We start from the raw sequence: 24,703 nt of genomic DNA, 5'->3' as shown, positions 1-24,703 counted from the left end.
AACATGGCCCTACACTTCATCCTGCAGCATCTGGACTCCCCAGGAACCTACGCCAGGATCCTGTTTGTGGACTTCAGCTCTGCCTTCAACACCATCCTTCCAGACCATCTCCGAGGCAAGCTTTGCCAGATGAATGTGCCTGATCCCATCTGCCGGTGGATCACTGACTTCCTGACGGACAGGAAGCAGCACGTGAGGCTGGGGAAGAATGTCTCGGACTCCCGGACCATCAGCACCGGCTCCCCTCAGGGCTGTGTTCTTTCTCCTCTGCTCTTCTCCCTGTACACCAACTGCTGCACCTCCACCCACCAGTCTGTCAAGCTAATCAAGTTCGCAGATGACACCACCGTCATTGGGCTCATCTCGGACGGGGACGAGTCTGCCTACAGGAGGGAGGTTGAACGTCTGGTGTCTTGGTGCAGCCACAACAACCTGGTGCTGAATGCCCAGAAGACAGTGGAGATTATTGTGGACTTCAGGAAGCACACAGCCCCACTCCCCCCCATCATCCTGACTGACACCCCCATCACCTCTGTGGACTCATTCCGCTTCCTGGGTACCACCATCACCCAGGACCTGAAGTGGGAGCCCACCATCACCTCCGTCATCAAGAAAGCCCAGCAGAGGATGTACTTCCTGAGGCAGCTGAAGAAATTCAACCTGCCAACACGGACGATGATGCAATTCTACACTGCAATCATCGAGTCCATCCTCACCTCCTCCATCACCGTGTGGTACGCTGGAGCCACTATCAGGGACAAACAGAGACTGCAGCGTGTTGTGCGCTCTGCTGAGAAGGTGATTGGCTGCAGACTCCCATCTCTGCAGGACCTGTACACCTCCAGGACACTGCGGCGTGCAGCCCGGATCTCAGCTGACCCTTCTCACCCTGGACACAGTCTGTTTGACCTGCTCCCCTCAGGCAGGAGGCTCCGGTCCATTCGCACCAGAACCTCTCGCCACAAGAACAGTTTCTTCCCCTCTGCTGTTGGACACATGAACAATAACCACATGACTGCCCCCGCCACTAACACATGACCCTACGCTGTGTCACTGCATCATTTCATGTCTGGCACTGATCACCACCTGCACTCATGTATATATCTTTCTACGTAGCACTCTTAATTCTTATTCTCATGTATATATCTCATGTATATCTCATGCACATATCTTTCTTTCTACATAGCACTTTAATTCTTATTGTTTGCACTGAAGCACCGCAGCAAATTCCTAATGTTGTAAACCTCAACATCTGGCAATAAACCCATTCTGATTCTGATTCTGATTCTGAAAATGGACAGACAGACAGACACACACACATTAGATGGAGTTGTACAGAGAGATGGCCACAGGCAGGAATGATTTCCTGTGTCGCTCAGTGGTGCATTATGGGTAATCTCAGTCTCTCACTGAGTGTGATCCTGTGGTTAGCCAGCATGTTTTGGAGTGGGTGGGAGGTATTATCTAACATTGTCTTTATCTTGGACAACATTTGCCTCTCCAACACCACCTTAACCCTCTGGGGTCCAGGGTATAATTGGCCGTTTTTGACTACTTTTGATTTTACCTCTATATTTCACCTTTAAAATATGTTTTTCTTGCCTTGTTTGGTATCATAATTTTCACCACAACCTCAAATATCTGAAATTGGAGTTATTTTTTTCATTTTGGTAAACTATATTAGCACAGTTGATCTAAATTCAGACAAAAAATAATATTTTTTACTGTAAAACCCACAAACATGGTTAACAAATCATTTTCATAACTTGAAATGCAAATAAAAATTGTACATTTCTAAAAAATATGCACAAGTTTGGCAAACAACAAAGTTATATGGTACTATTTACCTAAAAATGCAGCCAAAGGCCTCAGGCGTTTTTTTATATAACCATTTAAATCTACTTACAGAACAATCAGGTGTGCTGCATCAAATAAGACGGCACACAAATTATTTGTGCCAGTCCAAAAAAATAGTTTGTTTCCACTATAAGACAGAGGAGAACACCACAGGCCTAAACCCTGCAGGTCTGACAGCAGGAGGTGGATCAGTCCTGTTTTCCATGTGGGAACAGCGTTTACACTGGAATTTGCCTTTGACGGCTTTTTTAGAGCAGATATGAAATTCAGCAGTATAACTGACACACAATACAAAACAATAACTACACAATAAACTAACTAGAGCCTCCAAACACGCTAAACGTCACTAATGTCTCACATATGAAAACTCGCTCGCTCTCTTTCTTTCGCTTTCCGTCGCGGGTGTCACCACTAAAACTTCTTCTTCTCCCTAAACCAGCGGTCCCCAATCCCCGGGCCTCGGACCGGTACCGGTCCGTGAGTCGCTTGGTACCGGGCCGCGAGAGTTGAGGCTCAGGTGTGAAATGTATAGTTTTCAGGGTTTTTATCGGTTTCCAGCGTTATTTTGTTATTGTTTTTATCGTTAACTCGGTTTTCCTGGGTCTTTTCACGTGTGTTATGAATAAATCTTCTTTTTTTCGGTACTGGTACTAGTTTTATTTTGTTGTATTTATCCGCGACACCTTAAAGGCCGGTCCGTGAAAATATTGTCGGGCATAAACCGGTCCGTGGCGCAAAAAAGGTTGGAGACCGCTGACCTAAACAACCAAATGTCACATGTTGCCATATAATTTTTTTGATTGGCTGACATGGTAAACTCTAACACCAATAGGGAAGGGGTGTTTTTTCTTTTTCTTTTTTCACTCGCAAGCGGAGAGTGTTTGCTAGCGCTGTCTGTAGAAAACGCCATTTTTATCGTTCTTCCCGCTGTAAACGCCACTGTTTTGTTCAGAAAAAAACATCGCGTGTATTATTTATCATAACTCTGGTTTTATGTGGCCCATCGACACAATTCAAAAACTGGTATATAGTTTGAAGTCCCCACTTTCGACTCAAGTCAAAAAAACTCTGACGTGCTGCATCTTGTAGCTGTGTCCTCTTAAATTAGTCATGTGATTTTGACGCACCGGCGCGTCCGAGACGGGGCTGGTAAGCAAATTGAAGGGAATTCTGATGTGGTCTGATTATGGGTCGGAGCTGGTGCAGGATGAGTCTTTCCAGGGTCTTCATGATGTCGGAGGTTAGTGCCACAGGCCTGTAATCCTGGGGGCCACTGGGCATTTGGTACAGGGACGAGACAGTACTGGGACCCTCTGCAGACTAATGATGAACAGTTTATGAAAAACTCCACAAAGCTTGGGGGGCACAGGCCTTGAGGACGCGGGGACTCATCCCATCTGGTCCAGCAGACGTGCCTGTGTGGAGTCTCTTCATTTGCCTCTGAACCTGGTCTTGAGTGGAAGTGATAGGTGGGGGAGGAGTGTCAGTACTTTCACCGGAGGCAGCAGTGCTATGTGAAGAGAGAGGGAGACAGTGGTGTGGCTCTAGATTTCAGGCTGACTAAAGCTGAGGTTGTAGGGGCGTGAACATTCACTGTAGTGTCAAATCTGTTGAAAAACAAATTCACCTCATTAGCTCTATCCTCACCGTCCCCAGCTCCCCTACTGTTGGTTGGCATGAATCCAGTGATGGAATCCAGCTGCAGCTACTGCTCAAGCACAAAGGAAGGTTGTGCTCTAGCAGTAGCTGCCCTTGCTTTCCTCTTAGTTCTCCTGTCAACAAGCTGCATATTTCTGGTGTTCTCTGCCCTTTTGATTCACTCCTTGATGATAATAATACTCTGTCCTGCAACTTAATGTGCAGAATACCTCTAAGACAACAGAGGTAGAAGCCGTTCTCTCCTGGCTGGCATATGTGGTCCAGGACTCACTGCTGTATAATAATGTATTGAGTATGCAAGCTTGACAGATGCGTATCGTGTTCACAGTCAGCTTTCTATTGCTCCACATGCACTTGTTCAGTCTAGCCATCATGGCTGAAGCTTTGGCGATCCTGATACTGACTTCTATGTCCACAAAGAGGGAGTTAGACATGGTGAATACAAGTAGGTGAAAGTGTCTTGCACCTCAAGATTTGTGTTGTCGATGCTGATGTCTGGGCCATGATGTTTATCTTTTTCAGGCTGATTATTAAGTCAAACTTCTTGGAGGCGCGCATCAAACAACTGAATAACTGCTGCAGACTAGCCTCACTGTGTGACATAAATGCTGGATTGTCCGCAAACAGCAACTTGCGGATGAGTTTTCCCTCATCTCTAGTGTGAAATCAGATCCCTTCAGAACAATCAGTGAAAGTGAACTGCAGTAGTATGGAGAACAAAATTGCGAAGACACAGCCTTGGCTCACTCCACTACTCAGCTCAGCAAGGTTTGTCAGGTTTGTAAAGGCGATATACAATGGTACTTGCTGCTCTCTACACTTCTCCTGCAGCTGACGTAAGGAGAAGCTCATGTCAATGGTAGCCCTGCCAGCTCTGAAGCCATGCTGAGACTCTAGGTAAACTCTAAATAAATGCTGCGATAGCTGTTACAGTCACTGCGATTCACTTCATTCTTATACAGAGTGATGATGTTTGCATTCCTCATGTCTTGTGGGCACCAGTGCTTGTTTTCAAATTTTCAAAACTTCTGGTGGAATTCCATCTTTCCCAGGAGCCTTCCCACTGGTGAGGCTTTGGTGGCTTTGCTGAATCCTTGATAGTAGGTAGGTTGTCTAGCACCTTCATAGCTGAGAGCCTTAGTAAGGCTTCTACAACAGGATCGGTCACCATGTTCTGGGTAGAGCTGTAGGTGGTGTTTGCTCTGGTCAGTGAAAACGCCCCCTGTCTTGGACCTGAGTGGAAAGGTCTTGATGTCTATGGGGTCTGGTTCAGCTAGTAGACATTAGTGCGGTGGCAGTTGTGGATACTATATTGTTAGTTCTTCATGATATTCTTATGTTTAAAAAATTTTTTGCTGATTTTTTTATTTGTTTTTTGTCTGTTTGGGTGCTGACACAGTCTAGAAGTGGATGGGGTTTTAGGGGGGATAAAATGAGGAGAGAAGCTGCAGATAGGTGTGTGCTACGTGTCTGCAGGCTGCATGTTTTGTTTGCCATTCCCTTAGGTACACAGACTGCAGGCTGGTGTCAATTTGGGGATCTCCAGCTAATTAGAGGAAGGAGGCTTTGATTGGACAAACCAGGAGTGCACACCTTGATAAGGAGACTCACTTGAGGCTGCTTGGGGTGCTCTCTTCCTTGCTTAGAATTGTTTGGCACATGGCTCCTCTGGTGTATTTCTTTTGTTTGAAGGTTGTGGTGGGAGTAAAGAGGACTAGGTACGTTTGGGTGCCACCCATGTAATTTTTTTGAGTTGAGGATTAGGGACTTTTTCTCCTGTTTTTGTTTTTCTACGGTAAGAGGTCAGCTAAGTTTTGTTTTTTTTCTTTTTGGTGTTTTGTTGGGTTAGGGTTAGGGTTATTATCATCATCACTTGTCATGGCTATGTATGCAGCAACAGTAGAAAATAATTTGGGGTTAATCATGAGTTTTAGACATGGCAGTATACACGTTACAAAGACACAAAATAAAAGTAAAAATATTTCAACTCCGATAAGTAGTCCTTTTAGCACCTGTAACCAGGAGCCAGTGTGAAGCCAAGAAAACCAGTCACTTGTATCACTTACATAGTCCTGATTTTGGGCCTGCTGGATCTGTCTCAAAGCATTCAGGGCGTTAGTCATGTTTAATGAGTGTACATCGTCCAGTATGTAAGTGCACCATGTGTTGTTGAAAAGGACGCAAAATCCCTCTCTCTCAGCTAATATCATAGAGTAGTTCTTCCCTGGGAGTTGGTCCAGGAACACATATAGTGTGGGGTATATTGACGTACTGGGTATATGGGAACAGACATAATAGTCTTTATTTGTCGATTCTGCTTTTGTTCTGTCGTAGATATAACTGTACCAGGCATTGTTCATCCACGGATGGATGTGGTCTTGCGTCACGTCTCTTAGGTGAGAGTTGTCATGTGTCCATCTTTTCTGCCTGCCTCCTGGTTCAGCTGCTGTTGGCATCAGCTGGGGTCCTGTAAGGGTGAGCGTCGCAGTCAAGGTAACCAAGAGGGTCCACCTTCCCATGGTTGCACACAGGTCCGTCACGCCTCGCACTTGGTTGCCCTAGAGTTGATCAGAGGCTGGAGGTTGAAGTGCGAGCTTACCCTACGAGGGCTCAATCAGCACTCCCCCCTCACCACTGAAACAACCAAGTGTGAGATTTCCCTAATGTGCTGTCTTGGGGTGCCGGGGTTTCCTGGGACCTCAACCTTTTTGCAGTGGCTCTGATGTATCCAGGAGGGTCTCTCCGCTATTTTGCAGGCAGTTGGAGTGGTCAGAAGCACTTGAATTGGCCTCTATCAACCCCCATCACCCCACTTTAGGCCTTCATCCTGCGATAGGAATACTTATGACTCTTCTACTGTCCATCCTCTGCAGAAAAACCCCTCTGTGGAAAGGGTGCTGGGTCCAGTTATCTTACTGCCGTTATGATCCCAGCAGTCTTCAGTGTGCCATCGTATGCACAGTATAGTGACACAGCATTAGGTGATGTTCATAGGAAACTGCTGTCATCACCACCATAGCTTCCGGTTCCTGTGCTTTTACAGAATCATGATGCCATCCTTAGACTCCCTCTGCGCTGTCGATGGAGATTGGCACGCTCCCCTCATCCTTCAGGTGCCCGTCTGTTGTCCACAATCTCCTCTGTTGGCCTCTGGAAATCCCCCTTGGCACAGCTCTCATTCCAACGCAGTTTCATGGTCCTTGCTGTGGCTCCAAAGTCTGATCTCATGATGGGCCCCAACCAGCTTGACCTTTGACCTCAACCACTGCCTGGGCTGTCAGCTATGCCTGGAATGGTTCTCGCTTCTCACTGGGCCTCTGAAGATTTCTCAGGAGATTACTGCTGCAATATTCTGACTGCTGCACCTGTATTTCCTTGCTAGGAGGAAAAACTTCTATTTGGAGAGCATGTCAAGAATCATCAAACCACATTCTTTTGTTCAGTGAACTTCACTTATAGGCCATCAAAGCACCACTTGCATAGGTTTAATACCCGTTGAATGAACTGTTAATCACACAAATCGCTGCAAAATCATAAAAATCATATAAAACAAAATTTAATGTTAATTCATTGTTTCATGTTAATCCTGGATCCCTCCTCTTGACACATGGACACTCCCATGAGTCAACTCATCAAAACCAGATTCCTGTCTTAAAGAAAAAGGTTAGCTAGATCACATCCCAGGCGACATCAGGGCATCTTCTCCTCTGGAGCAGCACCACCCTGGACCTATAATCCTGCAATAAAAGATGTTAGTGTGTTTTGAATATTAAGTTTGCTTAAAAACTGGCTCCACCAGGAGCCTGCATACACACCATCATGGCCTGGAAAACAAGATCTGGAAGTGAAATCAAACTTCACACCTATAAACAATTATATCATAAGAGTAATAAGCATTCAGCACTAGCAAGACAAGTGTCATGTGCAGGTTTTCTCAAATCAGTAAACTACAATTATTTCCATAATTTGCCTCAGACATCGATCATCCCATGTACTCAGTCAACATTAATGTAATCGGTGACTTCTCTTAAGCAAAGTCACTCCACTCATCAATCACTATGAGCTCAAAAGTGGTGAGCTAATGAGCCCATATTAAACTATTCCATAAACACTGCATCTCTTATTTGTTTTTCACATGTCACTTGTCCGCTTCTGCTGAATCCTCTACATGTACTCTTAGAAAAACAAACATTAGCAACACACATTGACCATCGGTGGTCAGGCGCAGGTCGACAGGTTCCAGAGGTGCCATAAAAAGACCATAAAGTTAGCCATCCATAGCTGTGGAAAGAATGTTATTCACATCATCAAAGTAACCTTCACATTTCCCAACAACACAGTGTAACAGCATCACCAACTCATAACCTGTAAACACAGTTTTCTTCACACATAAACCCAGAAATCCTGTCGTAGAGAAACATTAACTAGTCCTCTTATAAATCACATGATCAAACACATGAAGAACTTTAATGCTGTAGAAAAGAAAATGCAAATGTTAGCGTTGCGCAGGCGTATGCATACTTTGTCGCAGTTACCTCTGTAAGCAACACAAGATAGTGAATAACACCCCCTGGTAGATGCACAGACACAGAAAATGGCATTTGAAAGGTAAAACCATCAAACAACCTTGAATGTTGCTGTCATCTTTCTGCTCCTGTAAAAAGAAGCACATAAATTTGTCTGCACCTTTGTCAGGTTGGGGTTAACCTTGAGTCGTGGTCAAGTTTTGTCAGCTTTTACCAATCAGTCAGTTTGTTTTTTATTTCCATTCATTCAATCATCCATTCTTTCTTTCTTTGCTGATAGTGGAACCCATCGTCGCATTTAGTTTCCACTATCAGCAAAATGACGTCATTTCAAAAGAAAAAGAAAAACTTTAGATCGGATTTCAGTTTCAGGGGCCTGAAAGTTTTCAGGCCCCTCTTCTGTGGAACCAGCTTCCAGTTTGGATTCAGGAGACAGACACTATCTCTACTTTCAAGATTAGGCTTAAAACTTTCCTTTTTGCTAAAGCATATAGTTAGGGCTGTTATTAGATATGAGTTTAATCCCCAGGTCTGTGCTTTTCACTCATTTAGGCCACAGATCTATTTTATCCAGTTTTTCTTTTTTCCCGTCATCATAAAACGTGTGACATGTTGTCATGCACTTCACAAAAGAAGTTTGTTCTGATGTATTCAGAGTTGTGTATTTAGGTACAGGATTCACTCGCACAACAAAAACAGGAAACTCAGTGTTTCAGAGTCTCCACTCAACACACAACAAACTCCAACACATCCCATTCACTCGTGCTAGAATTCAGTCACCTTTCATTAATCTAAGAACGATCAACGATCAACTAATTTGCATAACGGCTATTAACCCACTAAGTTGACAGGACAACAGAAATGCATGTTCAAAATCTTATCACAAAAATAGAATTTCCCTTATACAGTAAATCACTTGTGCTGCATCAATCAAGCAGGAAGCATCTCCCAATTTACTATATTAACAACTAAATTTATTGTCTGATCACTGGTTGGTCAAACCAGTGTCAGGGTTTCTGGGTCCTCATCCTGACAGAATGACAAGACCCGTGCCACGAAGACACGATGTGGACCCAGCGGACTCGGACCTCTTCGAGCGGCAGGACGCAGCACTCTCCATTTGGGCGGAGAAGCTCAGGTGGAAACAGCGGCTCTTCTCAGAGAGGGAGCTCGTCTTCGAGGGGACTCGTCTGGCTCTGGGCGGGCCTCGGAGACGCCGCGGTCCTCCACCTGCTGCCTCACCTGCAGCGGAGCATTCGCCGCGGAGAGTGGGCGTCACAGGCCAAGCTTCGGCCGCTCGCTCTCCCGCTGCTCCGCTCCTCGCTCACCCGCCAGCCGTTCTACTCACCGGACCTTCAACCTCGCCATGGCACAGCGGCTCCACCTACCACCTCGGCTCAATGGAGGCTCCCGTGCCAGAGGCTCATCTGTTTACCCCGCCCGCTTCCTCTACCCGGAGAAAGCGGCACACACGCCACCGTAACATGGACTATTTCCAGCCACTCCCGGCGGTGAGTCGCAGTGACTGTTTGCCACCTTCCTCAGTTGACTCTTCACATAAGATAAATAATAGACGCCTCTCCGATTCATGGGGAACGTCCCTCTTGGACGACAATGTGGACTGGGTAGACTTTTTCTGCTCTGTTTCCCCAAAGACAGCTCAGTTAAAGACTGTAAATAGTGGTGGCAGAAAAATCAGAACAGTCTCCAATAAACCTGCCAGTAACACACACACCGTCACTATTTCCACACCCAGTATTCAGCCATTTCCCACCAGCACAGGGGCCCAGTCTACGCCCACACCAGTGCCAGCTCCCAGGAGGAGGGCAGCTGCGACCCGGTCTACCTCCACACCCGCTTCTGTTTTTCAGGTGGGGGTGACTGGTGTCCAGCCACCTTCCGTGCCCGTCCCAGCGCCCAGGTTGAGGGCAACCAGAACCCAGCTTGACCTCCCTGGAGGCTTGGAGGAGCTAACCGGTCCACCTGCTACTTCACCACTTCATCCACCTCCTGACCCAGCCTTTCACGCCCTCGCACTATCCCTAGTTAGATTAGCTGAACTGTCCCCTGCCCAGGCACCAGCCTTACGAGCCCAAGCCGTAATTTTATCTCCGTCACTAGCTCAATCTGTAGCTCAGCCAGCAGCCACGCCTGCCTCTGTTCCTCCCTTAGCATCTCCACTCCAGTCAGTTCCCTCACCTGCTGTTCAGCTTTCCCTCCAGTCAGTTCCCTCACCTGCTGTTCAGCTTTCCCTCCAGTCAGTTCCCTCACCTCCTGTAGCTCAGTCTCCACCTGTCCTCCAGTCACCTGTAGCTCAGTCTCCACCTGTCCTCCAGTCACCTGTAGTCCAGTCTCCACCTGTCCTCCACTCTTCTGTAGTCCAGTCTGCCGCCCAGTGCCCTGTAGTCCAGTCGCCTCCTGTTTCCCAGTCACCTGTCCACCATCCCGTCCAGTTCCCGGACCTGCAGCCACAGCACCCAGAGCCAGCTGTGAGCCTTCCTGCTTCTCAGCCAGGGGTTTCCGCACCCGCTGGCCCGGCCGCTCCTCAGCCAGGGGTTTCCGCACCCGCTGGCCCGGCCGCTCCTCAGCCAGGGGCCTCCGCGCCTACTGGCCCTGCCTGTCTCCGGCCAGAGGCCTCCGCGCCTACTGGCCCTGCCTGTCTCCGGCCAGAGGCCTCCGCGCCTGCATCGCCCGGTCAGGCCTCTGCATCAGCTGCACCCACGCCCGGTCAGGCCTCTGCATCAGCTGCACCCACGCCCGGCCCGGCCTCTGCCTCAGCTGCACCCACGCCCGGCCCGGCCTCTGCCTCAGAGCCTTCGTCTGCTGCAGCCTCAGAGCCTTCGTCTGCTGCAGCCTCAGAGCCTTCGTCTGCTGCAGCCTCAGCCTGTGCTTCGCCTGGTCCCGCCTTGACTGGTCCCGCCTCGACTGGTCCTGTGCCCACCGGGGCCTTCCGCACGGCCGGCCCCCGGACCGCCATCGCCTGAGTGGCCGCCGTTGCCTTCCGCACGGCCGGCCCCCGGACCGCCATCGCCTGAGTGGCCGCCGCTGCCTTCCGCACGGCCGGCCCCCGGACCGCCATCGCCTGAGTGGCCGCCGCCGCCTTCCGCACGGCCGGCCCCCGGACCGCCATCGCCTGAGTGGCCGCCGCCGCCTTCCGCACGGCCGGCCCCCGGACCAGCGCTGTCATCGCCGCCGTCGCCTTCCGCACGGCCGGCCCCCGGACCAGCGCTGTCATCGTCGCCGTCGCCTTCCGCACGGTCGGCCCCCGGACCAGCGCTGTCATCGTCGCCGTTGCCATCCGCACGGTCGGCCCCCTGAACTGCCTCTGTGTGGACTCCGTCCCTCCGTCCTGGGCCCCCTCCGCCCGCCCTGTCCTGGTTTTTCGTTCTTTTGGCCGTCGGGTGCCGGCCTTTGCGGGGGGGGGTACTGTCAGGGTTTCTGGGTCTTTGACCCAGTATTCTTAGTTCATGTTCACTGTTTATATTCTGTCTGCTTCACCTCCTGTTTTATTGTGTTAGCCTTGGTCCATGTGCATTATGTTCCGTCCTCTTCCCGTTTATCATTAGGTCATTATGTTCAGCCGTGTACTCACCAGGTTCTAATCTCTCATCACTCAGCCTGTGTATTTATGTCCCTCAGTTCAACCAGTCCAATGTCTTGTCATTGATGTTATTGTGATGTTGTTCTCGCCGCCGTTAGGTTGTCCTCTGTTCAGTTCCGTCAGGTCAGCCGGTCAGTTGTCAGTCAGTCTTTCATTCATCCATTCAGTCAGTCGTCCAGCCGGCCAGCCGTTTCCTACTTCTGTTCTGTTTGTTCACTCCGTTGACAATAAAACACCAATCTTCACCTACCTGTGAGTCCAGCGTTTGGGTCCTCCTTCTTTCGTCCACGACCTCATCCTGACAACCAGAATCTTTTTCCCACAAAAAATAAACTGTTGTCCTGCAACCTAGAGAGCCAATTTTTTTGCATTGGATAAATTCAGTATTTGATAACAAGTGTCTGTTAAATTTACACTATTTTAACACTGATGAGAGATAACAAGCTGATTTTCATTGTATGTGTGTTTGTGTTATTAGGCAGGTTTAATGCATGTCTGTGGAGCTGCATATCCAGCAGAGCATGTTCTTAAAGCTGCCTTTCCTACACATTTCTCTGCTGTTATTTGATCATTTCTTAACTGATGTGCTATGAGTCCACTAATCTTTGTCTTTTATCCATGTCTTTTATCCATGTCTTTTATCCTGTCTTCCTTCTCTCACCCCAACCGGTCGCAGCAGATGGCCGCCCCTCCCTGAGCCTGGTTCAGCCGGAGGTTTCTTCCTGTTAAAAGGGAGTTTTTCCTTCCCACTGTTGCCAAAGTGCTTGCTCATAGGGGTTCATATGATTGTTGGGTTTTTCTCTGTATCTATGAAGCGCCTTGAGGCGACTTATGTTGTGATTTGGCGCTATATAAAAAAAATTGAATTGAATTGAATTAATCTTTGCATCACACTAAGTGACTTGGACAAGATGATAAACAGACTCAAATGCTCAAGATGTTGTCTAATCTTCATGAGCTCTCTTGTGTTTGGAAGTGTTAGTAGGATCTTCCTGGACCAAGGCCAGGAAGATCGTGAAGGACCTCAGCCATCCCAACAACAGACTGTTCTCTCTGTTGAGGTCAGGAAAGCGATTCCGCTCCCCGAAGACCAACACAGAGAGACTGAGGAGGAGCTTCTTCCCGCAGGCGATACGGTCTCTCAATCACACCACCACACAGTACTGACCCACACATACAGTTCTTACACACACACTGGACATTCTGGACATTGTTTTCACTTCATCACTTAAATCACTTTAAGCATATTTGCACTGCACAAGACATAATGTGGATTGCACAACACTGGACATTATATTCTTCATTTCCAGTTAATACTTGTACAGCTGCTGTTATTGTGTATATATTTATTTATATTTCTCATACATTCTTATATAGTTCTATATTGTGTATTTTGTTGTACAGTTATTTTATTTTCAACCTTAATTTATATTTTATTCCTTCCTAGTTAAATTTACCCTTTTTAATTTTTCATATTTATTTCCTATCTTATTCATAGCCTTTTCCTATTTTGTTTTCTTTAGGTCACGAGCAGTTGTCCAAGCATTTCACTACATATCGTACTGTGTATGACTGTGTACGACTGTGTACGTGACAAATAAAATTTGAATTTGAATTTGAAAGGGTTAATGCATGTTCTGCTTGTGTGTATGATTTTGTATGTTTCTGTTTGCAGTGTTTCAGACTCCTTCACAATTTTCCCACTTAAGCAGTCAGTTTTGTTTTTCCCAGGTTTGCTAACCCGAATTTTGATTTCCCACATTTAACACCAGCACTCCTCTGTGTTCTACTTACTCTCACTCTGCGTCCTCTCACACTTCAACAGTCCAATAGCCGGCAGTTCTCCTTCAGCTTTGTCCTGTGTTCCACTGTCTCTTCTTGCCATTTTCTCCAAAGGTGGCAAATGTCAAACTCCAACAGTCTCCTCAGTTCTCCTCAAAAGTTTTCTTCACATGCATAGTGAATTTGCAGCTTGTTGGAAACACAGTGCCATTCATCCAATCAGGCAGGATGATGGGTTTGCTCTTCTTCTCTGATGCTGTTTGTCCACACTGCTGCTGCTTGCTGGGACTCTTTGCTCAGGACTTTGCTGCTGTCTCTTTATCTGCCATGTTATTGCTCTTTGGAGCTGCATTCCTTGTCTTCAGGGAGGAGTGAGAGCTCGCTTGTGAGTTTGAGAGACACATGGTGCTGTAAATAAGTTAGCCAGAAACTTGGCCTGAATGTTTCCAATGATGTTAAACTATAACTTTCTTCTGACCGCTGCATGTGGAAAATTGATTTAGGTCTGCTTTTCACCTGAAAGTGACAAACTAAGACATTTTCATTATTATCATCACTACTTAATCAACACACATCTCTCTCTCTCTCTCTCTCTCTCTCTCTGTTTTTGTGAACAGTCCTTTCTTAAAAGCAGAAAATGAGATTGTAGTTGTTCTTGGCTGATCAACACAAAACCTTTTTCCTATGATTATTTTTCATCTACAACGTAAATTTTGTCTCCTTTTCACTCTTTTTTTTTTTTTTTTTTTTTAAATAGCTGGTGACCTGCAGAATCACCACTCTCACAATCAGAGGCAATTACTTTTACACAGCGCACAAAAACACGGTGACGTCAGACACATTCACACTCACTTTTTTTCCATCTGCGTAGATAAATCATTTGGCCAGTGGCATGTGCCATGGTGATCCATAAATATGATCACAAGTTCATTTAACTATTTTTCAACCCAACAAAACAAATAAACAAAAACATGATGCTGATGCTATGAACACTCTACACATAAGTCAAGATGCAGAAAAACTGCTCACAGAAACTCTGCATACTCCAGTTATCACAGTTATCTGAGTTCTCAGCCAGATCTCGATCTGATAATGTGTAGCTTGCTCATCAGCTCAGAAGAGACCGCAACGCAACCTCACATCATAACTGACTCAGGTGCCTCTTCATATTAATATTATTTCATCATTAATGCTATTATATTTTATATAACAGCAATGGTATTTTACAATATGTTATTTATATTTTACTTTGTATCCACCAAGGGCTGTGGGTGATCTGCAATTTCACTCTTTCTCAAGCTGGAGACATTTTCCTTTTCACACACTTTCCTTGGCTGAACAATGACACAACCTTAATATACCTTATGCATCTCTCTATTTCATTTAATATATGTTTGTGTGAATTATCTGCTTTCATTCATTCTATTCTGGGCATGATCTTCATCCCAACTATGTTTCATTATTAATACCAGTTTATAGGTTGTTATCTTTGCTCTTATTAGTTTGAATACATTAAAGTTAAGTTGTAATTTAGCCTTTTGTTTATTTTACTTTATTCCTCTTGTATTTATATCTATTCAGTCGGGTCTGTTTCCAACCCTTTTTGAACTACTTTACACTACTGTGGTCTCTAATTTTCACTGGGTGAGGGATTATTACGTTCTTCCCAGTCTGAACTGCTCTCTTCACCTGAGCTGCTATCGTATTCTGAGTTACTGTCTTCTTTGTTTCTTACAGTCACGTACAAAATGTCCCTCTTTTCCACACCTCCAGCATGTAGTACTAAAGCCACTGTTTGGTGTGTGTGTAGCTCTGCCTCTACCTCTTGCTCTTCCACTATGCATTCCTCTCTCTTTCTTTTGGATTAGTCCTGCTCCGGCTTGCTGTTTTTCTAAACATTTCTCATCAGGTGTTAATTTTGCTTGTTTATCCCCCATTTTCAAAGATTTTGCTGGGCCGTCGCTGGCACGCTTGACTTTAGAGTGGTTTACTGATACGGCCTTCAACTTCACCCTAACGGTGAAGCGGTATCAGTTTTATGAGATGAAACTCAACCGTTCTCTTTTGTCACCAGTACGTGAGCCTCAGCAAAGAAAACAAAAATGGAAGTAGTTCAGCAGCGTATTGTGCTGTAAAATCAACTTACTTCCAGACACATACACACACATATAGACGTTTGCGCGCTAATTTGTCACGAAGTAATTTCGGCTACCTCTAAAACCCAAGTCTAATTCAGCTCCTTTCGGCGAACTCAACCTATTTTAATTTCTCTGTCTCAACGTGTTTTCATTTGCCTAAACGTATTTTAATTTGTCACAAAGTAATTTCAGCTACCTCTAAAACTTAAGTCTAATTCAGCTCCTTTTGGCGAACCCAACCTAATTTATCACGTTTCTTTAAACCTTTGCGGCCGTTTTATATACCAAAATAGTGTTTCTCACTCTCCGACGTCTCACTGGTGATTCAGATCATCGGACTGAATCCCACCGCCATGGACCAGATTAAAAACACCGGCCCAGACCCGAATTTAACGTCCTGGGGCTCTCTCCTCGTCCAAGAGGGCTGTGCACAGGCTTCGGTGCTGGCTCCCCACGGCATCAGGAATCAGTTCTGGAACAGAGTCACAGATAACAGTTCTGATATTTTCTGCTCCGGCTACGAAGGACCAAATAATGTTAAGAAATATACTCTAAAACACTTCTTCAGTAGAGAATCAGAGAAGAGAAACACACAGAACTTCTTGCTAGCAAGGGCAGCCTCCAGCACTGAGGCTCGCACTGAGAAACTGCCCCGGTCTTTATTTATACTTCAGTGAGCGTTTGTTCCTTACATTGGAATGTGGAGGTGTGTGTGTGTGTGTGTGTGTGTGTGTGTGTGTGTGTGTGTGTGTGTGTGTGGGGGGGGGGGGTCAGAGTGTGGCCCCATAAACTACTTCCCTTAACCTGCTGGTCTGGAAAATCCAACAGTTCATCTATATGTAAAAAAGCACTTAAACTAAAACTGACATAGCTACGTTAATCCTACCGTAAAACAATAAGACAAGGTACGACCTCTCCCAGGATGTGGGGGTGAACACCCTAGAATGTTATAGACCTCCTAGGATGAGACATTCTTTCAATATGCCACCAACTATATACTTCTACACACAAATGATTACATGCAGCATTCTACCATATGCAAACTTATATCATTAAAAGATTACACCCACTACTAAGTACAATTTTCCTATTAACAGCAGGTAACCCTTGTAATCCAAAGGGGATATTCTGATAGTTGGAGTTTTCTCTCTATTATTGTTGGGTTTTTTTTTTTTACCTTACAATATAAAGTGCCTTGAGGCAACTACTGTTGTGATTTGAGGCTATATAAATGATACTAAAATGAATAATTCCCTAATCCCTATACATGTGTCAAGATGGCAGTTGTTGTCTTTCTCCTGAGAGTATTTTTTTTTTTTGTGATGTTTAACTGAAATGTTAACTGGATTTTTTTGATGTAATTGCATTGTATTCTTAATTAATTAGTATTATGAATTTCATTTAAAACATCAGAAGGGATTTAAAGTGCTCTTCTGTTCGAACTGATATTTTAATCCCATCAGGTAACAGTCCACACCAGCCCACTTGTGTTGAAGAGTGTTGAAGAGCCCACTTGTGTTGAGGGACTGATGTCCTTTGGGTCATAGTCCCTTTCATTTAATTTCCATTTTAAAGAGTAAAATATACTCAAATGGATTCAGATCCTCTGAGGAAGTTAGGGTTAGGGTTTTGTGTCAAAACAGTCAAAAGGAAGGCTTTCTTATTTCTTCGTATTGGTACATATACTCTTTTAAGATTACTTTTTTGATAAAGCCCATTAGCTTTTGTTGAATTCGAAATGGTTACTATTTTCAAGTTGACAGTTGACAAAAGAGAAAAAATCGTCCATCCCCCCCCCCCAATTTTTAGTGTCAAATCATTTATGTTCAACCATGTAGAAGTCAACTCTAGAAGTAGGAAATTATTATAAAAGAAAAAAAATTCAAACAGGGATGTGGGGTGTAGTAATACCCATGAGGTCCTTCAATTTCCCCGCATTATTTTCCTTTAATTGTGATTGGCCATAATAATCAAAGTACATAATGAATTTAATTTAATTTATTAAACCCTGCAAAATATGACAATCCAGAGTTGGGACCAGGAAGCAGAGTTGCAGTCTTACACGCCTCTCTGCAGCTTCTCCCCTCCTGCTACCCCCCCAAAAACCCATCTCCATAGAGACTGTGTCAGCTCCCAAACAGACAAAAAACAAACTAAAAACCGGCAACAAACAACTTAAACATAAACAATTACAAAGAAAGAACAATACAGTATCCACATCTGAACCAAAGAGTAAAACAGTGAAATGTGGATTATTAAATATTAGGTCTCTCTCCTCCAAGTCTCTGTTAGTACATGACTTAATAATTCATCAACAAATCTATTTACTCTGCCTTACAGAAACCTGGTTGCAGCAGGATGATTATGTTAGTTTAAATGAATCAACACCCCAGAGTCATTCTAACTACCAGAAATTTCGAAGCACAGGCCGAGGGGGCGGTGTGGCAGCAATTTTCACACCAGCCTATTAATCAACCAAAGACCAAGACAGACTTTTAATTCATTTGAAAGCCTGATGCTTAGCCTTGCCCACCTCAGCTGTAAAACTCTGAAACCAGTCTTACTTGTTATCATCTATTGTCCACCTGGGCCTTACACAGAGTTTCTCTCTGATTTCTCAGACTTTTTATCTGATTTCGTTCTCAGCTCAGATAAAATAATTATTGTGGGTGATTTTAACATCCATGTAGATGCTAAAACTGACATCCTCAACGTGGCATTTAATCTGTTATTAGACTCAATTGGCTTCTCTCAAAATGTAAAAGAACCCACTCACCACTTTAATCACACTCTAGATCTTGTTTTTAACATATGGCATAGAAAGTGAACATTTAAGTGTTTCCTGAAAACCCTCTCCTGTCTGATCATTTCCTGATAACATTTACATTTACAATAATTGATTACACAGCGGTGGAGAGTAGACTTTATCAAAGTAGATGTCTTTCTGAAAGCGCTGTAACTAATTTTAAGAATGTAATCCACCCACTGTTATCATCTTCAAAGCCCTGTACCAACACAGACAGAGCAGCTATCTGAACGCTGCTCCAACAGAGGTCGATTATCTTGTTAATAATTTCACCTCCTCACTACGTACGACTCTGGATACTGTAGCTCCTGTGAAAACTAAGGCCTCAAATCAGAAGTACCTGACTCCGTGGTATAATTTTCAAACACGTACCCTAAAGCAGATGACTCGTAAGGTGGAGAGGAAATGGCGTGTCACAAATTTAGAGGATCATCATTTAGCCTGGAGAAATAGTTTGCTGCTTTATAAGAAAGCCCTCCGCAAAGCCAGAACATCTTACTATTCGTCACTGATTGAAGAAAATAAGAACAACCCCAGGTTTCTCTTCAGCTCTGTAGCCAGGCTGACAAACAGTCAGAGCTCTGTTGAGCCAACCATCCCTTTAACCTTAATTAGTAATGACTTCATGAACTTCTTCACAAATAAAATTTTTATCATTAGAGACAAAATTACCAATAATCATCCCACAGATGTAATATTATCTACAGCTACTCTTAGTACCATTGATGTTAAGTTAGACTCTTTTTCTACACCTGATCTTTTTCAGTTAACTTCAATAATTACTTCCTCCAAGCCATCAACGTGTCTTTTAGACCCCAGCAATTTGTGAAAATTGGGGAATATCAATCAGAGTGTATGGACATTGTTTGTGGAGTTCCGCAGGGGTCAGTATTGGGACCAAAGCTGTTTATCCTCTATATCAATGATATATGTAGAACATCAGATATACTACAGTTTATTCTATTTGCAGATGATACAAATATTTTTTGTGCTGGAGAGAATTTACAGCAGCTTTTGGAAATTGTCACACAAGAAATGATTAAACTGAAAACATGGTTTGATAGAAATAAGTTATCATTAAATTTGGAAAAAACTACATTTATGTTATTCGGATATTGTAAAAAAGATGCAGGAGCAAAATTATTAGTAAACAATGTTGAAATAGAGCAAGTTTCGGATACAAAATTTCTGGGTGTGATAATAGATAACAAAATCTGCTGGAAACCTCACATAAAGCATATACAAGCCAAACTGTCAAGAAGCATCTCCGTGCTGAGTAAAGTTAAATATTTTTTGCCTTCCAAATCACTCCGGGTACTTTATTGTTCACTTATATTGCCATATTTGGAATACTGTGTGTAAATTTGGGGAAACACATATAAAACTGCACTTCAACCAATATGTAAAATTAAAAAAAAAGCAATCAGGATGATTAATAAAGCAGGATTTAGAGACCATACTAACATCATGTTTTTGAAATTAAAAATACTGAAGTTTATGGATCTTATAAAATATAAAACTGCAAAAATTATGTACAAGGCCAGATACAATATGTTACCAGGAAATATACAGAGGATGTTCTATGACAGAGAAGGAGACTATGAATTGAGGGGGAAATTGAATCTAAGGATTCTTAAAGCATGGTCAAAGGTTAAAACCTTTTGTGTCACTATTTATGGGGTAAAACTGTGGAATAGTTTTACTATAGATCTACAGCAATGCTCAGGAATTAGTAAGTTCATGAAAATACTTCGAAAACTGATTTTGGAAGAATATGATACCGATAAAGATGATCACCCATTGTATGTATAAAAATATCAAATTATATCAATCACGGTAGCCATGTTTATATAGGTTCTCCTCGTGTATTGTGTGGAGTATGTGATGATGGGAATTAGGTGAATTATGTGGGATCAATAAGATGTTGAGCAGGGGTAGGAAGGGTTAGGTAAGTATGTTCATACTTCTTCCTACTCCTTTTCAGACCAAAGATTGTTACATTATGTCAGACGATTTTGTTTTATTTCATTATATATATTTTTTTGTTTATCTGAACACATACGTACGTGTGTGTGTGTGTGTGTGTGTGTGTGTGTGTGTGTGTGTGTGTGTGTGTGTGTGTGTGTGTGTGTGTGTGTGTGTGTGTATCTACATATATATTCGTATCTGTAAATGAAAATATATGTAGTGTGTATATATTGTTTTTTTGTTTTATATGTCTGAAACAAATAAAGATACAATACAATACAATTCCTACAAAACTGCTCAAAGAAGTCCTGCCATTAATTAATTCTTCGATCTTAAATATGATCAACCTATCTCTAATAATCGGCTATGTATCACAGGCCTTCAAGCTGGCTGTAGTTAAACCTTTACTCAAAAAGCCAGCTCTAGACCCAGTAGTCTTAGCTAATTATAGGCCAATCTCCAACCTTCCTTTCATATCAAAAATCCTTGAAAGAGTAGTTGTCAAACAGCTAACAGATCATCTGCAGAGGAATGGCTTATTTGAAGAGTTTCAGTCAGGTTTCAGAGCTCTTCACATCACAGAAATAGCTTTAGTGAAGGTTACAAATGATCTTATTATGGCCTCTGACAGTGGACTCATCTCTGTGCTTGTCCTGCTAGACCTCAGTGCAGCGTTCGATACTGTTGACCATAATATCCTATTAGAGCGATTAGAACATGCTGTAGGTATTACTGGTACTGTGCTGCAATGGTTTCTATCATATCTATCTAATAGACTCCAGTTTGTACGTGTAAATGGAGAGTCCTCTTCACACACTGAGGTTAATTATGGAGTTCGACAGGGCTCAGTGCTAGGACCAATTCTGTTTACATTATACATGCTTCTCTTAGGCAGCATCAGTAGAAGACACACCAGCTTGTTGATTTACACTGGTTACTTATCAAATATCACATTGAGTTTAAAATTTTGATGCTCACTTTTAAAATCCTTAATAATATTGCACCCAGTTATCTCACTGATCTTCTCAATCTGTACACTCGTTGCCAAGCATTAAGATCACCAGGTCAATTATGTCATGGTCCTGGGTCGCTTGACCCAGCGTTTTGGGTTTTTTGTTATTATTATTATTATTATTATTATTATTATTATTATTATTATTATTATTATTATTATTATTTTATCTTGTGTTCCAGTTTATTTTGATGTGTTGTTTAGACTTTTTAGTGTTCTGGTTTTGTGCTCCCTCTGTTTAGTGTCCGCCCATGTGTTCCCTCTGTTCTCCATCTATACCGTGTCTCTGAGTCCAGTCTGTGCATTTCACGTTTTACTTTGAAGGTCTGTGTCTTATGTCAGTGTGTTCAGTTTTGTGCTCTCCCTGTCTCATCAGTGTAATCAGTTTTAGCCATGTCTCCCAGCTGTTTCCTCTCACTCCTGTTCACCTCTTGTATTTACTGTCTGTGTCTTTCCCTGCTCCTCATTGCGTCGTCCTTCATACTCCCCTGTGTGTTCCGTTTGCCTGCCTGCTAGCTAGTTTATTTGCTTCCCAGTTTAGCTAGTTTTCTGTTCTGTCTGCAAACCCCCACAATGAAGTCGAGTGTTTTTGAGTTCACCTTTTCCTCCATGAGTCCTGCATTTTTCCCTGCCTGCCTGCACACAGCCATGACCAATTACTCCTGGTCCAACCTAAGTTTAGGCTGAAGACCAGAAGCGATCGTGCCTTTGCTTCAGCTGCGCCTAACCTTTGGAATAGCCTCCCCGCTTCTATTCATGCTTCAGATTCTAACCAATCCTTTGAAGCAAGATTGAAAGCTTCTTTATTTAACCTGGCTTTCCCGACCAGTTAATACCTTTTTTAAAAATTATATTTAATTTTACTTCTTTTTTTTTATTAAATCTTCTTAGTAGATATTTTGCTTTCATGAACTGACCTTCTTCCTGAATTGAGGTTTGATATCTATTTTACTTAACTCTTCCAGTCTATTAGTGCCTCCCTTCTGTCTGTGCTAGTGCCCAATCTGTACTTTGTTAATTAATTTATGTTTTTTCTCTGTATTATTGTGAAGCACTTTGGTGTGCCTTTGGGTTTTTAAATGTGCTATATAAATAAAACTGTATTGTATTGTATTGTGTTATACACAGCAGTGGGGAGTAGACTTCATCACAGTAGCTATCTATCTGAAAGTTAGGTTAAGTTGTAGGTATTACAGGTACTGCGTTGGTTTGCATCATATCTATCTAATAGACTCCAATTTTTGCATGTAAATGGAGAGTCTTCTTCATACACTAAGGTCAACTATGGAGTTCCACAGGGTTCAGTGCTAGGACCAATTCTGTTTACATGCTTCCCTTAGGCAGCATCATTAGAAGACATAGCATACATTTACACTGCTATGCAGATGACACCCAGCTCTATCTGTCCATGAAGCCAGATAACACACACCAGTTAGTTAAACTGCAGGAATGTCTTAAAGACATAAAGACTTGGATGGCCACTAACTTTCTGCTTCTTCATTCAGATAAAACTGAGGTTATTGTACTCGGCCCTGAAAATCTTAGAAATATGGTGTCTAACCAGATTCTTACTCTGGATGGCATTACCTTGTCCTCCAGTAACGCTGTGAGGAACCTTGGAGTCATTTTTGACCAGGACATGTCCTTCAACGCACATATTAAACAAATATGTAAGACTGCTTTCTTCCATTTGCACAACATCTCTAAAGTTAGAAATATCCTGTCTCAGAGTGACGTTGAAAAACTAGTTCATGCATTTATTACTTCCAGGCTGGACTACTGCAATTCATTATTATCAGGAAGTCCTAAAAACTCCTTGAAAAGCCTTCAGTTAATCCAAAATGCTGCAGCAAGAGTCATGACAGGGACTAGAAAGAGAGAGCAGATTTATCCTGTATTGGCTTCCCTTCATTGGCTCCCTGTTAAATCCAGAATTCAAAATCCTGCTCCTCACATACAAGGTCTTAAATAATCAGGCCCCATCTTATCTTAATGACCTTGTAGTACCATATCACCCTATTAGAGCACTTCGCTCTCACACTGCACGCCTACTTGTTGTTCCTAGAGTATTTAAAAGTAGAATGGGAGGCAGAGCCTTCAGTTTTCAGGCCCCTCTTCTGTGGAACCAGCTTCCATTTTGGATTCAGAAGACAGACACTATCTCTACTTTTAGGATTAGGCTTCAAACTTTCCTTTTTGTTAAAGCATATAGTTAGGGCTGGACCAGGTGACCCTGAATCCTCCCTTAGTTATGCTGCAATAGACGTAGGCTGCCGGGGATTCCCATGATGCATTGAGTTTTTCTTTTCCAGTCACCTTTCTCACTCACTATGTGTTAACAGACCTCTCTGCACTGAATCATATCTGTTATTAATCTCTGTCTCTCTTCCACAGAATGTCTTTATCCTGTCTTCCTTCTCTCACCCCAACCGGTCGCAGCAGATGGCCGCCCCTCCCTGAGCCTGGTTCTGCCGGAGGTTTCTTCCTGTTAAAAGGGAGTTTTTCCTTCCCACTGTCGCCAAAGTGCTTGCTCATAGGGGTCTGTTAAAGGTTCAAAATTGAGGAAGGAGAGTACAAACCACCCATGGTCCAGAAGCTCTTGGTCAAACAATGATTTTAATGACTACACACGTGTGGGAAGACAACTCTGTACGCAGACAGCAATTGATCTTCGACTTCCTCAAAGCATACACAGATTTTATACCGTCAGGGCTTGATTTACTGACGCCCCTTCATGCGTCACAGACAGGATATATACACATACGTCAATATCAAAACCACAACGACTTTTAACACAGTTTAAAAAGAACATCGTCTTCTATCTTCATGGCTGGCACTTCCTGTCTACCTTTCAGTTCTTGTCTTGTTCGTCTTTCTTGCCGAGACAACAAGGAACGGTTCCTCTTTTACCGAGACAATTTTGCAGTTACAACCAGACATGACGAACCTTTTTCCTATAAATAATTCTAACTCATGTGTGTGTGTCACGACCTCACTCAGCCTCTATGTCACCTCTCGCACTTCTGACCTTTTACCAGACCAGAGGCTCACTGAGACTGTGTATGTCTTCTACTAAATAAATGTTTTAACCAAGAACCTCTACTAAAAGCTTAATACAAGAATGTGAACATATAAAAGATATTAAAATGAACTGTTGTGTAAGCATGTATTGCAATTCCTTCAGCATGGATCATCTAGACACTCTCACTAGTGAAGCTTTAGACCATTAATGAACCTGAACATCAACTCAAATAAGCACAGATATGCATTGTGTATAAAATAGTTATAACTGCATCTGGAATACAAGGTTAACATCATCATAAACATCTTAAGGCCTTCTTAAAGCTATCTGTT

The sequence above is a fragment of the Rhamphochromis sp. 'chilingali' genome, assembly GCF_963969265.1.
Source record: "Rhamphochromis sp. 'chilingali' genome assembly, chromosome: 6".
In the NCBI taxonomy this organism is placed as follows: Eukaryota; Metazoa; Chordata; class Actinopteri; order Cichliformes; family Cichlidae; genus Rhamphochromis; species Rhamphochromis sp. 'chilingali'.
This window is presented reverse-complemented; position numbering follows the sequence as displayed.